This window comes from Spermophilus citellus (assembly GCF_964194105.1).
Source record: "Spermophilus citellus genome assembly, chromosome: 3".
Lineage (NCBI taxonomy): Eukaryota > Metazoa > Chordata > Mammalia > Rodentia > Sciuridae > Spermophilus > Spermophilus citellus.
This window is the reverse complement of record NC_138184.1, coordinates 71928275-71944530: the sequence shown is the minus strand read 5'-3', so window position 1 is coordinate 71944530 and position 16256 is coordinate 71928275. Positions and strand designations below refer to the sequence as shown.

General features: G+C 40.5%; 1 protein-coding gene across 3 annotated transcripts in view; it reads right to left on the bottom strand.

Moving 5' to 3' along the window:
• GNB1L (G protein subunit beta 1 like) overlaps positions 1-16256 on the bottom strand; it is a 69346-nt gene that overhangs the window by 46535 nt on the left and 6555 nt on the right. The window lies entirely within an intron of this gene.

The following is a 16256-nucleotide window of genomic DNA, read 5'->3' as shown; positions in this document are numbered from 1 at the left end:
ATAAGCTGAGGAGTGGGATAACTGGGTCAAATGGTGGTTCCATTCCAAGTTTTCTTAGGAATCTCCATATTGTTTTCCATAGTGGTTGTACCAATTTTCAGTCCCACCAGGAATGTATGAGTGAACTTTTTCTTCCACATTCTCACCAACATTTATTGTTACTTGTTTTCTTGATGATCGCCATTCTGACTGCAGTGAGATGAATCTCAGTGTAGTTTTAATTTGAATTTCTCTGATTGCTAGAGATGTTGAACATTTTTTCATATACTTTTTGACTACTCATATTTCTTCTTCTGTGAAGTACCTGTTCAGTTCCTTTGCTCATTTACTGATGATGATGATGATGATGATGATTAGTGTGTGTTAGTTTTTTTAATTGTTTGTATATCCTGGAGAGAAATGATATATCTGAGGTTGAGGTGGCAAAGATTTTCTTTCATTTTGTAGGGTCTTTCATTATGTTCTTGATTGTTTCCTTTCCTGTGAAAAAGCTTTTTAATTTGATACTATCCTATTTATTCTTTTTTAAAAAAACATTTTTAGTTGTAGATGAACATAATATCTTTATTTTATTTATGTATTTTTTATGTGGTGCTGAGAATCAAACACAGTGCCTCACACATGCTAGATCAGCACTCCACCACTGAGCCACAACCCCAGCCCCCATTTATTGATTCTTGATTTTACTTCTTGCATTTTAGGAGTCTTGTTGAGAAAGTTGGTTCCTAAGCTGACTTGATGGAGAGTTGGACCTACTTTTTTTCTAGTAGGCACAGAGTCTCTGGTCTAATACCTAGGTCCTTAATCCACTTTTGAGTTTTGTGCAGGGTGAGGGATAGGAATTCTGTTTCATTCTATTACATATAGATTTTCAGTTTTCCCAGCTCCATTTGTTGAAGAGGCCATCTTTTCTCCAATGTATGTTTATGGTTCCTTTGTTTAGTATGAGATAACTGTATTTAGTGGGTATGTCTATGTCTTCTATTCTGTTCCATTGGTCTAAGTTTGGCTTGATTTTGCTTTTCTAGTTCCTTAAGTTGCAGTGTTATTTATTTGAAACCTACTTTTTTTGATGTAATAATTTCTAACCATTAACATCTTAGTACTACTTTTGATGTTTCCCATAGGTTTTGTTATGATGTGTTTCAAATGTCTATTGTTCCAAGAAGTTTTAATTTTTTTCTTTTTATTCATTGACCCATTTGTTGTTCAGGAGCCTAGTGTCTAATTTCCATGTACTTATATAATTTCCACAGTTCCTCTTACTGATTTATAATTTTATTACATTGTGGTCAGAGAAGATAAATGATGTGATTTCAATTTTTAAAAATTTATTGAGAAAAGTTCTGTGACCTACCATATGACATATCCTGGAAAATGTGCTAATGAAAAGAATGTGTATTCTACAGGTGTTGGACAAAATGATCTGTGAAGTATATCAGGCCCATTTAGTCTATAATATAGTTTAACTTCAATGTTTCATCATTCATTTTCTGTGTGGTTAATCTGTCCATTGATGAAAACAGGATGTTAAAGTTCCTAACTATTACTGTATTGGAGTCTACCTTTCCCTTTAGATCTAATAATATTTATTTTTTCATATTTAGGTGACTCAGTCTTGGGTGCATACATATTTTTAATTGTTATAGCCTTTTGTTGAATCCATTTTGTTTTGGGTGTTTTTGTTTGGTGGGGGGGGGTAACAGGGATTGAACCCAGGAACACTTAATCACTGAGGCACATCCCCAGCCCTTTTTTATTTTATTTATTTTTTTCAAAGACAGCCTTGGCTATTTATGTATGTATGTATGTATGTGGTGCTGAGAATCGAACCCAGTGCCTCACATGTGCTAGGCAAGTGTTCTACCACTGAGCCACTTCCCCAGGCCACCATGCCTTCACTTTCAATCTGTGTCTTTACCAGTGAAGTGAGTCCTTTGTAGGCAGCACAGAGCTGGGTATTATGTTTTTATTCATTCATGTAGTATATTTTTTTTAACTTAGGGAGTTTAACCCATTTACATTTAAAGTTATTGTTATACAACAACATATTCCTGTCATTTTGTTCACTGTTGTCTGGTTGTTTTGTTTATCTATTGTTCCTTTCTTCTTATTGTTAATCTTTGTGGTTTGATAGTTTTCTGTAATGATAAGGATTGCTTTACTTTTCATTTTTTAACTACATTAGTGAGTTTTATGATTTTTGTATGTTTCATGATGGCAGTTATTGTCATTCTACTTCTAACCTTAAGCATTTCTTTGTAAGGCTAGCCTAATGGTGAGGAATTTCCTGTTTTTTGCTTATCTGAGAAAGACATTTTTCCTTCATTTCTGAAGGATTGCCTTGCTGGGTATTATATTCTTGGCAGGTAAATGTTTTTCTTTCAGCACTCTGAATATATCTTACCATTCTCTTCTAGCCTTTAAGGTTTCCACTGAGAAACCCCTTAGTCTAAGGGGGATGCACTTATATGTGATTTATCATTTTTTCTCTTGCTGCTTTTAGAAATCTTTGATTTTTGGCAGTTTGACTATAATGTGCCTTGGAGAGGATCTCTTTGGGTTTGATATAATTGGGGTTCTTTGAGCTTCCTGGACCTAAATGTCCAACTCTGTCCCAAGACTTGGGAAGTTTGCAGCTATTATTTTGTTAAATATGTTTTCTGTGCCTTTCTCCATTTCTTGGTCCTTTTAAGGTCCTATAATGTGAATACATGTTTACTTAAAGGCATCCCATAAGTGCCATAGGCTTTCTTCACTTTTTCATTCTTTTTGTCTTTCTCTTCCTCTGACTGGGTTAATCCTAAAGAACTGTCTTCAAGTTCTGAAATTACTTTTTTCTGCTTGATTTAGCCTGTTGTTTGTGGCCCTCAGTTGTATTTGTTTCATTCACTAAATTCTTTTGTGGAAAGACTTCTGTTTGATCCCTTTTTATAGTTTCTGGTTAAATATCTCATTCAAATCATAAAGTCCTTTCCTGATTTCATTAAACCATTTGTCTATATTCCCTTGTATCTCTCCAAGCTTCCTTAAGATGGTTATTTTTAATTCCTTTTCAGGTATTTCATAAATTTCCTTCTCCTTGGGGTCTCTTACTAGAGAATTTTTGTGTTACTTTGGGGTATCATATTTTCTTCCTTTTTCATGTTTCCTGTGTCCCTACGTTGATATCTGTGCAGCTCGTGCAACAATTGCCTTTTCCAACTTTTTGGAGAGATTACCATCCCTACCTTGGTATGGAAACTTTTTCCTATAGATAGGTGTGAAAGTATCAGTTCAGTATGACATGTTAGAGTTGATACTGGGTTGATACAGTAGTGTAGTTTCTGTATAGTTTCTTCAACTATTATCCTCTCAACGATATCTATGGTTATCTGTGACTGAGGCTACGAGTGTTTGTAACCGTGGTGGTGTGGTATGGTTTTGCTAGAAATAAGGCTGCTACACCAAACATGGGGTCAACAGATGCTGTAGGCCACTGATTGTGTGGCAGGCTCTTTACTTGGTTGGCTGACAGATTGGGTTTGTATACTTGTGGACTGTATAGTAGGCTCGCTGGAGGGGAGGAGTTGTCACCTTGATGGCTATCAAGGCTGGGTTCAGGTGTGTATTGTTGTTGCAAGCTGGTCAGCTGTGCAGCTGGTCCATAGGGGGCAGGATGAAGCTGTTACCTTGTTGGCTGTCAGGTCATGCACAGATGTATACAAAGAAATATCAGGTCCCTGGTTGTATGTCAGCTTTCCCTCTGCAAGTTCAAAAGTTCCCTGGGATGTGGGTGCCAAGAGGGTTTGGAAGCCAGGGTCTCTGCCTTTTAGATAGACCTAGGATTTTAGCAGTTGGGGTTGTGGTTCTGCAGTTACTCATATAAGCATAGTGAAATGATGGCAGAGTCTCAAGAATAAAGGTACACTTTGCCCACTAGTCCTCTAGGTGATATGCATTCTAGCAGCAGATCCAGTTTCAAGATGGCAGTAAGCCACAGCAGTTTAGGTCATGGTGGGTAGAGGGTGCACAATGTGAAATCCTACTCTGTGGCACAACAGCCTTGCGAACTGTGGGAAACTCTCCAAACCATGTTTGGGGTCGTTAAGGGCTCCTAGTCATCTACAGAAGAAATGGAAACCAATGGGAGTCTCTAGCCTATTATTATTATTTTTTTAGAAACATAAGTCTGTCTTCGCCTCAAGCTGATCTGAGTTGGGGAAATGGTATGGGAGAGGCAGGGTGACTCAGTCTCCTCTCTATGACTCTCTAGAGTATGTGCTATCCATCCAGTCAAAATATAGTCATTTATTCTTTGTGGAGGGGATGAGAAACAAGCAACTTATTTGGCCATCTTGCTGACATTACTCTCCTAGAGGGAAATTTATAGCATTAAAATACTTAAAATAGAAAATAAAAAAGGTCTCCAGATCAATGACCTACCTTAAGAAATTAGAAAAAGAGGCACTAAATAAGGCCAAATCCAGCAGAAGGGAGGAAATAATAAAACTAGTGAAGAAATAAATGAAATGGAAATAGTACAACTATTCTCAGATGATTTTTCTCTAATACAGAAATATTACAAGAAAATCTGGGGGTTTTTTTGAATCAATAAAATTGGTAAGTCTTGAGCTGAAATGACAATGATAAAATGGGAAAAAAAAACCAAATTACAGCAACTAAAGAAGGGTTATCATTCAGACACGAGAAACATTAAAAGAGTAATAAGAAACACCATGAGCAACTCAATGAACATATATTCAATAACTTAGATAAAAATGAAAAGTTGAAAACCACAGAGTAGTTGAGGAGACCTGAATAGTCCTATATAGACTTTAACAATTGCATCTTTAGAGCTAGATGTGGTGGCACATGCCTGTAATCCCAGTGGCTCAGGAGGTTGAGACAGGAGGATTCCAAATTCTAGGCCAACCTCAGCAACTTAGTGAGACTGTCTCAGAAATAAATACATAGATTAGATAGATAGATAGATAAAAACAAATGGCAAGGAATGTAGCTCAGTGGTAAATTGCCCCTGGGTTAAATCCCCAGTCCCCCAACACACAAAAAAAAAAAAAAAAAAAAACCAGGGGCTGGGGATGTGGTAGCACGCTCACCTAGCATGTGTGAGGCACTAGGTTTGATTCTCAGCACCACATTAAAAAAAATAAAGTTATTGTGACCACCTAAAACATTTAAAAAACAAAACAACAACAATAAAAAAAAAAAAACCCTGCATCTTTAGGGTCTTTTGTTTTCTTCAGTGGTGCTGGGGATTGGACCCAAGGTGTCATGTATGCTTGGCAAATATATACTACTAAGCTACATTCTCAGCCAGCATTTTCAGTTTAAATTCTTACAAAAATAAAATGGATACAACATTCCAGTCCACATGACTTCTAAAAAGTTCTACCAAATATTTAAAAAAGAAATAAAATTGGTCCTACAGTTTCTTCCAGAAAACAGAAAAAAAAAAAAAAAGAGAACACTGCCTAATTAATTTCATGAAGCTAACAATATCCTAATACCCAAACCAGATAAAGGTAGTACAACAAAAGAAAACCACAAATATCCCTCATAAATGTAGATAAAAAAATACTCAAAAAATAGCAAATCAAATCCAACAATATATAAAAATAATACACCATAATCAACTGGAATTTATCTTAGTTGACTCAATATTCAAAATCTATCAATATAAATCACATTAACACACTGAAGAAAAACCATAGGACTATATCCATTGATAAAGAAAGAGTATGGGCAAAATGTAACATCCAAGCATGATTTAAAAAAATCTTTCCGTGAGTATCATTCATAAGAGAAAAAAATTATAAACTTGACTCAATAAAAATAGAAACTTTTGCTCTTTGAAAGATACTTTGGGGCTGGAGTTGTAGCTCAGTGGTAAAGTGCTTGCCTAGTATGTGTGAGGCACTGGGTTTGTTCTCAGCACTGCATATAAATAAACAAAATAAAGGTCCATTGACAACTAAAATATTTTTTTTTAAAAGAAAGATACTATTAAGAAATTGCGGGGGTTGGGAGTATAGTTCAGTGGTAGAATGCTTGCCTAGATAAGATGCACAAGGCCCTAAAGAAATGAAGGAAAGAAGGAAGGGAGGAAGGGAGAAAAGGAAAGAGAGGAAAAAAGAAAGACAATCTACAGAGAGAAAATATTGCAAATTTTTTAAATCATGTATTTAGTAAAGAGGGCTAGAGGTATAGCTGAGTGTTAGAGCTCATGCTTAGCATGTGCAAGGCCCTGAGTTCAATCCATACACAGAAAAAAAAAAGAATTCAATTTGTATAATGAACATAAATAATTTTCCAAACTCAGTACTAAAACAACAAAATTTAAGATGGGCAAAAGAAATGCTAACATGGGTATGTAGCTCAATGGTAGAGTGCTTGCCTAGTATGCTCAAGACCCTGGGTTCAATCCCCAGTACTGCCAAAAAAAAAAAAAAAAATGTGCAAATGGCAAATAAAAACTTGAAAATATACTCTACACCTATGGTTATTAGGGACATGCAAATTAAAACAACAAGAAAATGCCATCAGAATGGCTAAAATTAAAAAGACTGATCATTCCAATTGTTGGGAAGTATTGAAACTTTCATACACTGCTGATGGGTTTATAACATGGTACAACCACTTTGGAATAAATTTTGGTCATTTCTTTAGAAAACAGCCCCACTCTGGAAACAACCCAAATACCCGTCAACAGCTGAACAAACAATGGTATATACACACAATAGAATATTTCCATACTCTACAGTAAAAAAGTAGGAAGTACTGACACACGCTTTGATGTGAATAAATCTCAAAATAATCGCGTTGGGTGAAAGAAGCCAGAAAAAGAGTATACTGTGATTCTATTTATATAAAATTCTAGGAAATGCTAAGTGGGCTAAAGTGATGGAAAAGCTGATTAGTGGAGACCTAGGGATGGGAAATGCAGGGAATGGAAAAGGGAAGCACACAAAGGAACAGGAAGAAACCTCAGGGACAATGATTATCTAGAGTGTGGGGATGGTGTCAACAGATGGTGAAAACTATCTATTGCTTTAAATATGCACAGTTTATTGTATATAAGTATACCTTGTGTAAAAACAAAAGCCATTAGCATTAAACAAACCAATTAAAAATATACAAAAGATTGGAACAGACATTTCACCTAAGTAGAAATACAGATGGCAATTACAAAAAGATGCACAACATTAGCTTTTAAAGAATTCTAAATTAAACTCATAATGAAATACCACTACATACCCATTTGAATGGCTAAAATTAAGGGGAAGAAAAAGAAAGAAACCAAAGGCTGGCAGGAATGTGGAGCAACAGGAACTTTCATACATTGTTGGAGACAATGAAAAGTGGTGTGAGCACTCTGAAAAACAGTTTGGCAGTTTCTTATAAAAAATAGGTATGTGTTCTACTACCCAGCCACTCTACTCATGGATATTTAGAAAAAATGAAAACTTATGTGCAAATGAAAAACTATACATGAATATTTAGTTTCTTTCATAATCATCCCAAATGGAAAACAACTCAAATGGCCACCCTCAGGTGAGTAGAATACTATTCAGCAATAACAACAACAACAAAACTACTGATAAACACAACAACATGAGTCTCCAGATAATTATGACAAGTAAAAGGCTACCACTGTACAGTTCTATTTGGATGGCATTCTGAGAAAGGCAAAAAAGAAGGTCTGAGGACCAATCAGTGGCTTCCAGAGGTCAGAAAAGGGGAAGGGGTTCGCTGCCAAATGCCATGAAGGGGAGGATTTTGAGGGAAGGAGCAGTTTTCTGTGTCCCAGTTGTGATGGTGCTGGCAAAGAAGTACATCTAATAATAAAATATCCATGAGTCCATACTGAGGTAAAGAAATGACTGAATAAATTTAAAAATGGGGAAGGAAAACAAATCTCCCATGCAGAATTCCACTTTACATGGCTATTCCACTCTAAAAGGGGGATTGTATAACTTCTACCCTTCAAGTATGGACTGTGCATGAATTTTTTGCTAAAAGTATAGTAAGAAAAGGGAGAAAAATAGTAATTTTACAGTGGAGAAACCTGGCAAACACTACTCAACCAGGTCATCAACAGTGATAGGTCGTGTTGACATGAACCAATGATATGACAAGAAAATAAGAATGACACTTTACCTTTGTGGTCTTTCTTCTCCAAACCTCAGTCTAATCATGAAAAAAAAGGCTACAAATCCCAACCAAGGGTCTTTCTACAAAGTAACAGACTTTTGTATCTCAAAATTGTCAAGGTCATTGAAGATAAGGAAAGTTGAAGAAACTCACAACTAAGAAGAATCAAGGGAAACAAAAGACTAAATATAACATGAGATCCTGGGCAAGATCCTGGAACAGAAAAATAGGACATGAGGTAAAAAACCTCGGTAAATCTGAATACAATCTGGGTTTAAGTCATTAACAATGTATGGATACTGGTTCCTTAGCTGTACCAATTTAAGATGTTAACAAGGTCAAGAGGGCTCAGACATGCTTCTAAGTACAAGTTAACAGTGGGCCATTGCTCTCGTGGCCATTTTCTGGGAGGCTATATTTCAAATAAAATATATGATATCTTTGTGCTATTTTCCTTGTGCTATAGTTAAGGGTGTTTAATTTACTACTAACATTATAAAAACTCAGCTTTAGAGAGAATTCCTAATTCTGCTCAAGGTGAGTATAAACACATTTAAAGTCAATTTCAAGTGTTTCTCATACTTGAAATAATTCATCATCTTATTTCTGCCCAAATATAGATTTATTCAAATTATCAAAGGTGCCTCCTCATTTGTTGAAGCAATACTAGCAATGACTTTTATCATTGTTTCTTCAAAAAGACACCTTTTTCTGATGCAAGCAGAGCAGCACGCCAGGCAAAGAAAGAAGGCCATGCTGTCTCCTTTAGCCTAACCTACATTACCTGTCTTTGAGATAGACAGAAAGATTCAAAACCAACCAGGTTTGCAAGCAGCAAGAACATGGCCATGAGGCTCAGGGCAGACATGCAAGTAGCATTCAAGTAGAATTCAGGGCTTCCTCCCACCTCCTGCTCATCTCCCAGAGTACACCTGGAACAGGAAAAATGCTCCCTTTCCTGCTGTCCTCCCCTTGTCTGTCTGATAAGAACAGACAACAAGACCTGCAACCTCAGAACTGGCCCTGCACTATGGCCTCAGCCAGCATTCTCATTCTTCCAGCCAGGCCCACACAGCACACTCCATGTCACTGGGATATCTAGGCCCACTCACTGGTACACTGCCCAGTGCTGCTGCTTCAAACCAAAAAACCCAGGTCTGAACACACCCTTCCTCATCTGTGAAATGCATGGAGATCCAGGGGAGTCAGTGGGCATGCATAATTCATCAGAAACCAGTTCCAACACCTTTGTCCAAGTCTGCCCAACAGTAACCCCAAGGTTAGTATCACTTCCATAGCCTTAGCTCTAAGCCCAAGACAGGTGGGAGGAGCCCGTGAGAGATGCTGAGGCTCCTGAGGGGTGGTCCTGCCTTAAAGAAAACCTAAGACACAACCTACATCAAAAGAGCCCAGACTTGTCTATGTAGGTTACAGAAAGACTATGCTCCAGATGAAAACAAGGGAAGGTACAAGCCTGTTGGGATGATAAGACCGTTATGTCATAACCTGCTGCCCATGACCACAAAGAACTGGTTATGCTCCCAGGCTAAGGAAAATATACCATACACCCTTGCTTGAGCTCTTGGGCTGTCAGAGCCAGCCTTGAAGGACACCTAGTTCTCTGCTGGTCTCACCCAGCTCAGGACCAGCCTGGGAAAGATTTGAGTAAGCCAGGCCAGCCATAGCATCAGCCACAGCCACAGTCCTGCCAGTGCCCACACAGATCCCTCCCTGGTCTTGAGGGCGGGAAGCAGGTCTGGCCATGGTAACTCAGACTACACAAAGAAATCATTTCTGGAATGGGGCTCTGTTTGGCGATTCAGTCAAAGGCGCACTTCATAGCTCCTTTCCAAATCCTGTGCATTGTCAGGGCCCTTTCCCCTTTGAAGCCTCGCTGAGTGATTGAAGCGTCTACTTTCTGAGGGGCAGATAGCACTGGGCTGGTAATCTGACTCTAAGCCACGGGATAAAGGTAGTTTGTTTCCTCTCAGCCCATCTGTCAACACCTCCTCAGTAATTAGCCCTAATTATTACAAAGGGCCAGCCTCCCATTCGGTTATTAAATCAGAAATAGTATCATGGTCGGGCATCTGTCAACGTCCCGACTGGCGACCTTCGATTCATTGAATCCTCTGTCAGTATCCGCCTTGGGAAGCGCCCAAGCAGGCAGGGAGGTAGCAGCTTCAAAGATGTAGATCCTGGGGAGGAATTCCAGGGATGCAGGGAAGCAGGGAGGGTGGGTACTATGCAGCCCAATACCAGTGCCAAGATGGGAGCTGGGCACCGTCCACTGCAAAGCAGTGAGGATACAACCCAATCACAGTTACTTCCACCTGCCAGGGCTGACTGATGTCATCTTTGTGCTTATGGAGGGGGGTTGGAGTTGATAAGGCATACCCTCAAAGGCCCCTTCTCCTGAAAGACAAGGTGGTCCCCCCAGGCCTGCATCTAGCACATGCATCTCCAGAAGAAGCAAGCAGACTGTGCTTTGACTGACAGCTCAGCCTGAGGCCCACTAATGCCCTGCACCAACTCAGTAAGGGTGTTCAGGAAAAACACCTAGGAGAGAAAGCCAAGCCCCGGCTTCAGGGAACCCTATTCTGAGCCCAGCATAACCTGGGTACCACTGTAGACAAGGCATCTCCTGAGAGCTGGTGTTTTACTAACACAACAGAACTTGGACTGGGCATAGTGCCCGCTACATGCCCATAATCCCAGTGACTTGGTATGCTAAGGCAAAAGGATCTCAAGTTTGAAGACAATCTTAGCAACTTAGAAAGATCCTTAGTGACTTAGCAAAACCCTGTCTCAAAATAAATAATAAAAAGGGCTGGGGATGTAATTTAGTGGTAGAGCCTACTAAATTCCCAGTCCCAAAAACAAAACAAAAAAAGAACGTGGGTTCTAGTCATAGACACGTTTCCATGCTGGAGTCAAAATCACTGTAGTCCTGAAGAACATGCAGTAAGGATGATCACTACTTCCAGCCAGGGAAAACGGTCTGCTTATTCCACCACTGAGGCCTTTAGCTCCCACAAAAACCTGCTTTGGCTTCCTGCTGAGAGGCTGCCTCTCTAAGCAGGATCCAGGGCCTCAGGCCAGGCACGGACCTTACCTACATATACAGTGCCTGAATACCTGACTGGTTCTGTATATTCCCCTTCTAGACAAACCCCACTGATTTAGGGAAGGGAGCAAGTTACAGCCCCATGTTCCTGAATGTTCTCCTCTGCTGGAGACATAGCCCAAGTGGGCTAGTGCCCAAATAGAACTTATAGTAGCCCACCTGCCAGTCCCTGAAGGCCTGCTCTTCTCCCCGGTGGTGCCACCACCAAGTCCCTGCTGGGTATTTAGCACTCAGATCTAGTGGCCAACAATTATGTTGGCAAGGATAGGCCAGCTAAGACAGTAGGAGTGATCTCATGAAGACCTAGACATGGCTGGTTTTCTTCCTTGGTGGGGTCTGGAATCTTCTTGGCTGGAGCATGTGAAATGTGATGGGCTGGTCAGCTTCAGTATGAGAAGGCAACCTGCAGTTTTGGGTGCTGAGCAGGTGTTGAGGGCACAAGTCACAGATTGAGGTTGGAGGAAATGCCAGAGTGAGGGGCTGCTGGGCTGCAGGAGCAGGCACAGGGGTGTCTCTCCTTGAATAGGAGACTCAAGCTGAGGCTGAGGACATCTGTCTCTTCAGAAGCAGGTTAGAAAAGCTTGTAAGATGGCAGGAAGGAAGCCTGACTGAGGGGGATTTTTAGCAGCCTGTTTGCCAGGCATTTACAGGCAGAGGTAGGAACCCAGCCAGCAATGGGCCACCAGCTTTACTGTATCTAGAAAACACAGGGGAAAAAAAATAGTGCTCTACAGGAAGCATGACCATTCCCATGTGCTACAGCTAGCTGCAGCTCACCCCTGCCAAGACGCCCAGTCCACCAGAGGCCATTGCCTGCCCCATCAGAGATGGACAACACTCATGTAGGGTAGGATCAGGGGCCAATCCCCTTGGGCCTCGGGTATGGAGATTATGTCCAGGCAGCTTGTGGGAACACAATCTGACTTAAAAGAGGGGTCCCTAACCACAAGTGTTGAAACATTATGACAGAGACTTGCATAGCCTATGGTAGAAGCCACCTCAGGTGGCAGGAGTCCCCCATCACACTCCTGGGGTAGTGTGGCCAGCTGTGTGCCTCATGGACTCCTAAGTACCCATATCTGATACAATGCTGGCTGTGCACATGCTCACACACTTCACAGCAATAGGTCTACCACACCGACAGATATGCAAATAAAGGTGAAAATCAGTCTCCCTGGGCACTGTAAATGGGCACTTCCTTCACTGAGGAATCCCTACATGCATTGCATGTGACAAAGGAGACATCTCTGTAGCTCACACATACCACCCCTCAGCCTCCAAGATGCAAGATCCCACTCTGGCAAGGTGTCTCCACTGTGCCTCCATGATTCAGTAGGCTCTCAAGCACCCAGTCACACTTCCACTGTCCACCTGCCCTCACAGGGCTAGGGCTGCTCCAAAAAGGCCCAGGACTGGGCAACATAAAGACACAGAGAGGGCTGGGGATGTGGCTCAAGCGGTAGCGCGCTCGCCTGGCATGCGTGCGGCCCGGGTTCGATCCTCAGCACCACATACCAACAAAGATGTTGTGTCTGCCGAGAACTAAAAAATAAATATTAAAAATTCTCTCTCTCTCTCTCTCTCTCTCTCTCTCTCTCTCTCCTCTCTCACTCTCTCTTTAAAAAAAAAAAAAAAAGACACAGAGAAATAGGGACAGAATGGGGGTGGTGGGTCCAGACATCATTTTTCACCCTTCTAGTGGCCCAGTCACTAAGAAGGACATAAGAATCTGGCAAATATATGCTCACTTACCACCACTGAACCCAGTCCTGTGCAGTGAGACCCCTGAGACCAGGAGGGAAGAATTCAGCTGCTGAAGAAACCTTGAAGGCCAGGGCTCTTCCTCCACTGGCCACCCACAGTGTCTCCAAACAGTGTTGTATGGCCCCTCTACAGAGGACACTGTGGCCCAGAATAAAAACTATGAGAACTCAGAGCTCCTACTGTCCTGTCTGAGCTTGGTCAGGCTGCTGATAGGCATTACTGGAGCAAGGTGAGGGGCTCTTTAACACCCATGATACCCTATTGTGTTTTTAAAATTAGCCAAAACAATCTGGAAAACAAAGGGTAGTGATGGATATTTCGCTACCAGAAAATCAACACTACTTATAAAGTCAAAATACCTAATATGGGATAGACCAGACCAGAGTTCTATTGATTTGTAAGGCTAGGATGGCACTGAGTGGTTGATGGCCCGGGTAGGTCCATGCCTTGTGGAAAAAAGAGAAATGAGATCCTCTACTACTTGAGATATAACAGGTTATGCTCTGGAAAACACAAGCCCCCAACCTAGCAGCTTAACACATCAAAAATTTATTTCTTGCTCATATTACATATCCATTGAAGTTGGCAGAGAGGCTCTGTCCATCACAGGCCCTTGATGAAGATAACAGACTCTCCTTCCACCAGTCACACTGACAAATAGACTCCAAGTTTAGTGCAAAAGACAACACATTAGATAATGTCTTTGAACTCCCATGAAGGAGAAAATTTCTTAAATTTAAGTAATAAAAAGAGTTCCACAGACATAACAGCTGAGTATTGCTATTCAAGGGCAGAAGAGACTCAGCAATCCCATGCCTCAGCACAGGCACCAGGGTCTGAAGAAACCTTGCACAGAGCCACAGAGGGCTCTCATAGTAGCAGTCCAAAATTGTGAAAATGAAAAACAAAGCCAAAGAACATTGTTATTAGCTGAATTGTGTCCCCCTAAATTCTTATGTTAAAGTCCGAATACTCATTTCATCAGAACATGACTCTATTTGGAGATGAGGTCTTTAAAGAGGTTATTAAGGTAAAATAATGTCACTAAGGTGGGCCCTGATCCAATATGCCCAGGGTCCTATAAGAGATTAGGAAAGACATATGCAGAAGGACTATGTGAAGACATAAAAAAAGATAGCCATTTACAAGTCTCAGGCCTCAGGACAAACCAACCCTGCCTGCTCCTTTATTTTGAGCTTCTAGTTTCCAAAATTGTGAGGAAATAAATGTCTGTTGCTAAGACATTGGAGGTTATTTTTTTTTTTCGGTTGTTGATGGACCTTTTTTTTTTTTCAATGTTTCATATGTTGCTAGTTTTTTTTAATATTTATTTTTTTTTAGGTGTAGATGGACACAACACAATGCCTTTATTTTTATATGGTGCTGAGGATTGAACCCGGGTCCCGCCCGAGCTAGGCGAGCGCTCTACCACTGAGCCACAATCCCAGCCCCCCTTTATTTTTATTTACTATTTATGTGCAGTGCTCCCAACCCCATTGGAGGCTTTTGTCATTGCAGCACAATCTAACTGATGCTGACAGACACTGCAGGGGTAAACAGTTTAATTTGCTTTATCCCTTTATTGTTGGATCCATGGGCTATCCTAGTTTTGCTGATAATAGTGCAATGACACCCACAAGGTAGTCACAAGGGTTTGCTCAGGCTCTAGGCAAAGCCCTGTAAGAACGTGATCTTCATTAAACCCTCCTGAATGCCCAAGGAGGACAAAATATTTTAATAGTTCAGAGAGGTAAGTTGAGGAGGCCAGGTGTAATCAAGCACAAGTCTACCCTTGGAACTCACATACTATGGTCGCACTGTGCCACAACTACCTGTGGCATGAGCCTCCACGCATATGGGCAAGTGATCAGAGTACATGTATATGTACTTAGAACTGTTATAGATAGAACTGAAGGGTTTTATATACCCATCCAATAGCAAGACAAAGTCTGCTTTTCCATACCTTCATTTACCTTTAGCAATTCTGCCTACCTAAAACTTTTAAAATCCTGGAATCATAAGAAAAAATCCATAATTTTGTGACTTTTTAAAAAATGTTGCTATCTTGATATCTTTAATCTATCTGGAATACACACTGGCACCAAGAGGTAGTAAGTATCCAGTTTACTATTTTCCAGATGGTGAATCAGTAGTGCCAACTGCTTTACTGAACAACTCACTTTACTTCCCATTAATTTGAAATAATTCAACTATGTACTAAATTTTCATATTTATGTGGCTCTATTTCAGAGTTCACTATTTTCTATTCATCTCTCCATATAGATACCCAAGTACTTTAAATAATATAGTTTTATAAAATACTCTCAACGTCTAACATGACCTTTTATTCTCAGTACTTCCTGTTTTAAGATTTTCCTTAAAGACAGATACTTGGGGAAAAAAAAAAAAAAAAAAACAACCAACCAAGCCTATGCTAGTACCTTTCACATCTTATTTTAGGGAATAAAACCTATGTGTATTTCCAAGGAAAGTGAGAAACAGACATTAATGTGAAAATGAAAAACAAAACCAAAGAACATTGTTGTTAGCTGAATTGTGTCCCCCTAAATTCTTATGTTAAAGTCCGAACACTCATTTCATCAGAACATGACTCTATGGAATGATCCTGGAAGGCAGGATCAGCACCTAGGTCCATCCCTGAGTATGTCTAGCAAACCCTACCAGGCTTTGCAATTTCCAGAGAACTCTCCTCTGGGTCATCTGCCCTGTATGCAGGTGGCAGCAGGAACAAATGACCCAAGGCCTCCTTACATGCACCATGCTATGATGCATAGCCTTCTCTCCTAGCCTTTGGTTGCCTTCTTTCCCAAGGAGTGGTAAAGCAGCTCAGTAACTGCCTCTCACCAGCAGGTACAGCTGCTTCTGGTAACAAAGTCACTTTACAACACTGTATACACCACCTGTGTAGGACAGGCTATAGCCCCCCAATTCTTTCCTCTATACTATTGCACAGGAACTCAGGAATGGACAGTCTGGCTCCTGCTGCTGCAATGCCCCCACTCCTTTCCTTTTAGAGAAGAACCCAACCACAATGAATAGGACCCATTTCCCAAATTAAAAACAGGTCATATGGACTCTTCTAAACACTTGTCTTCCCTATTGATAGAGATGCCACAGTTAACACTTAGAGGTATGTTGGACTATAAGTTACCCTGGCAGAACAGGGGAAAGCAGGAAAGATAGGAACTTT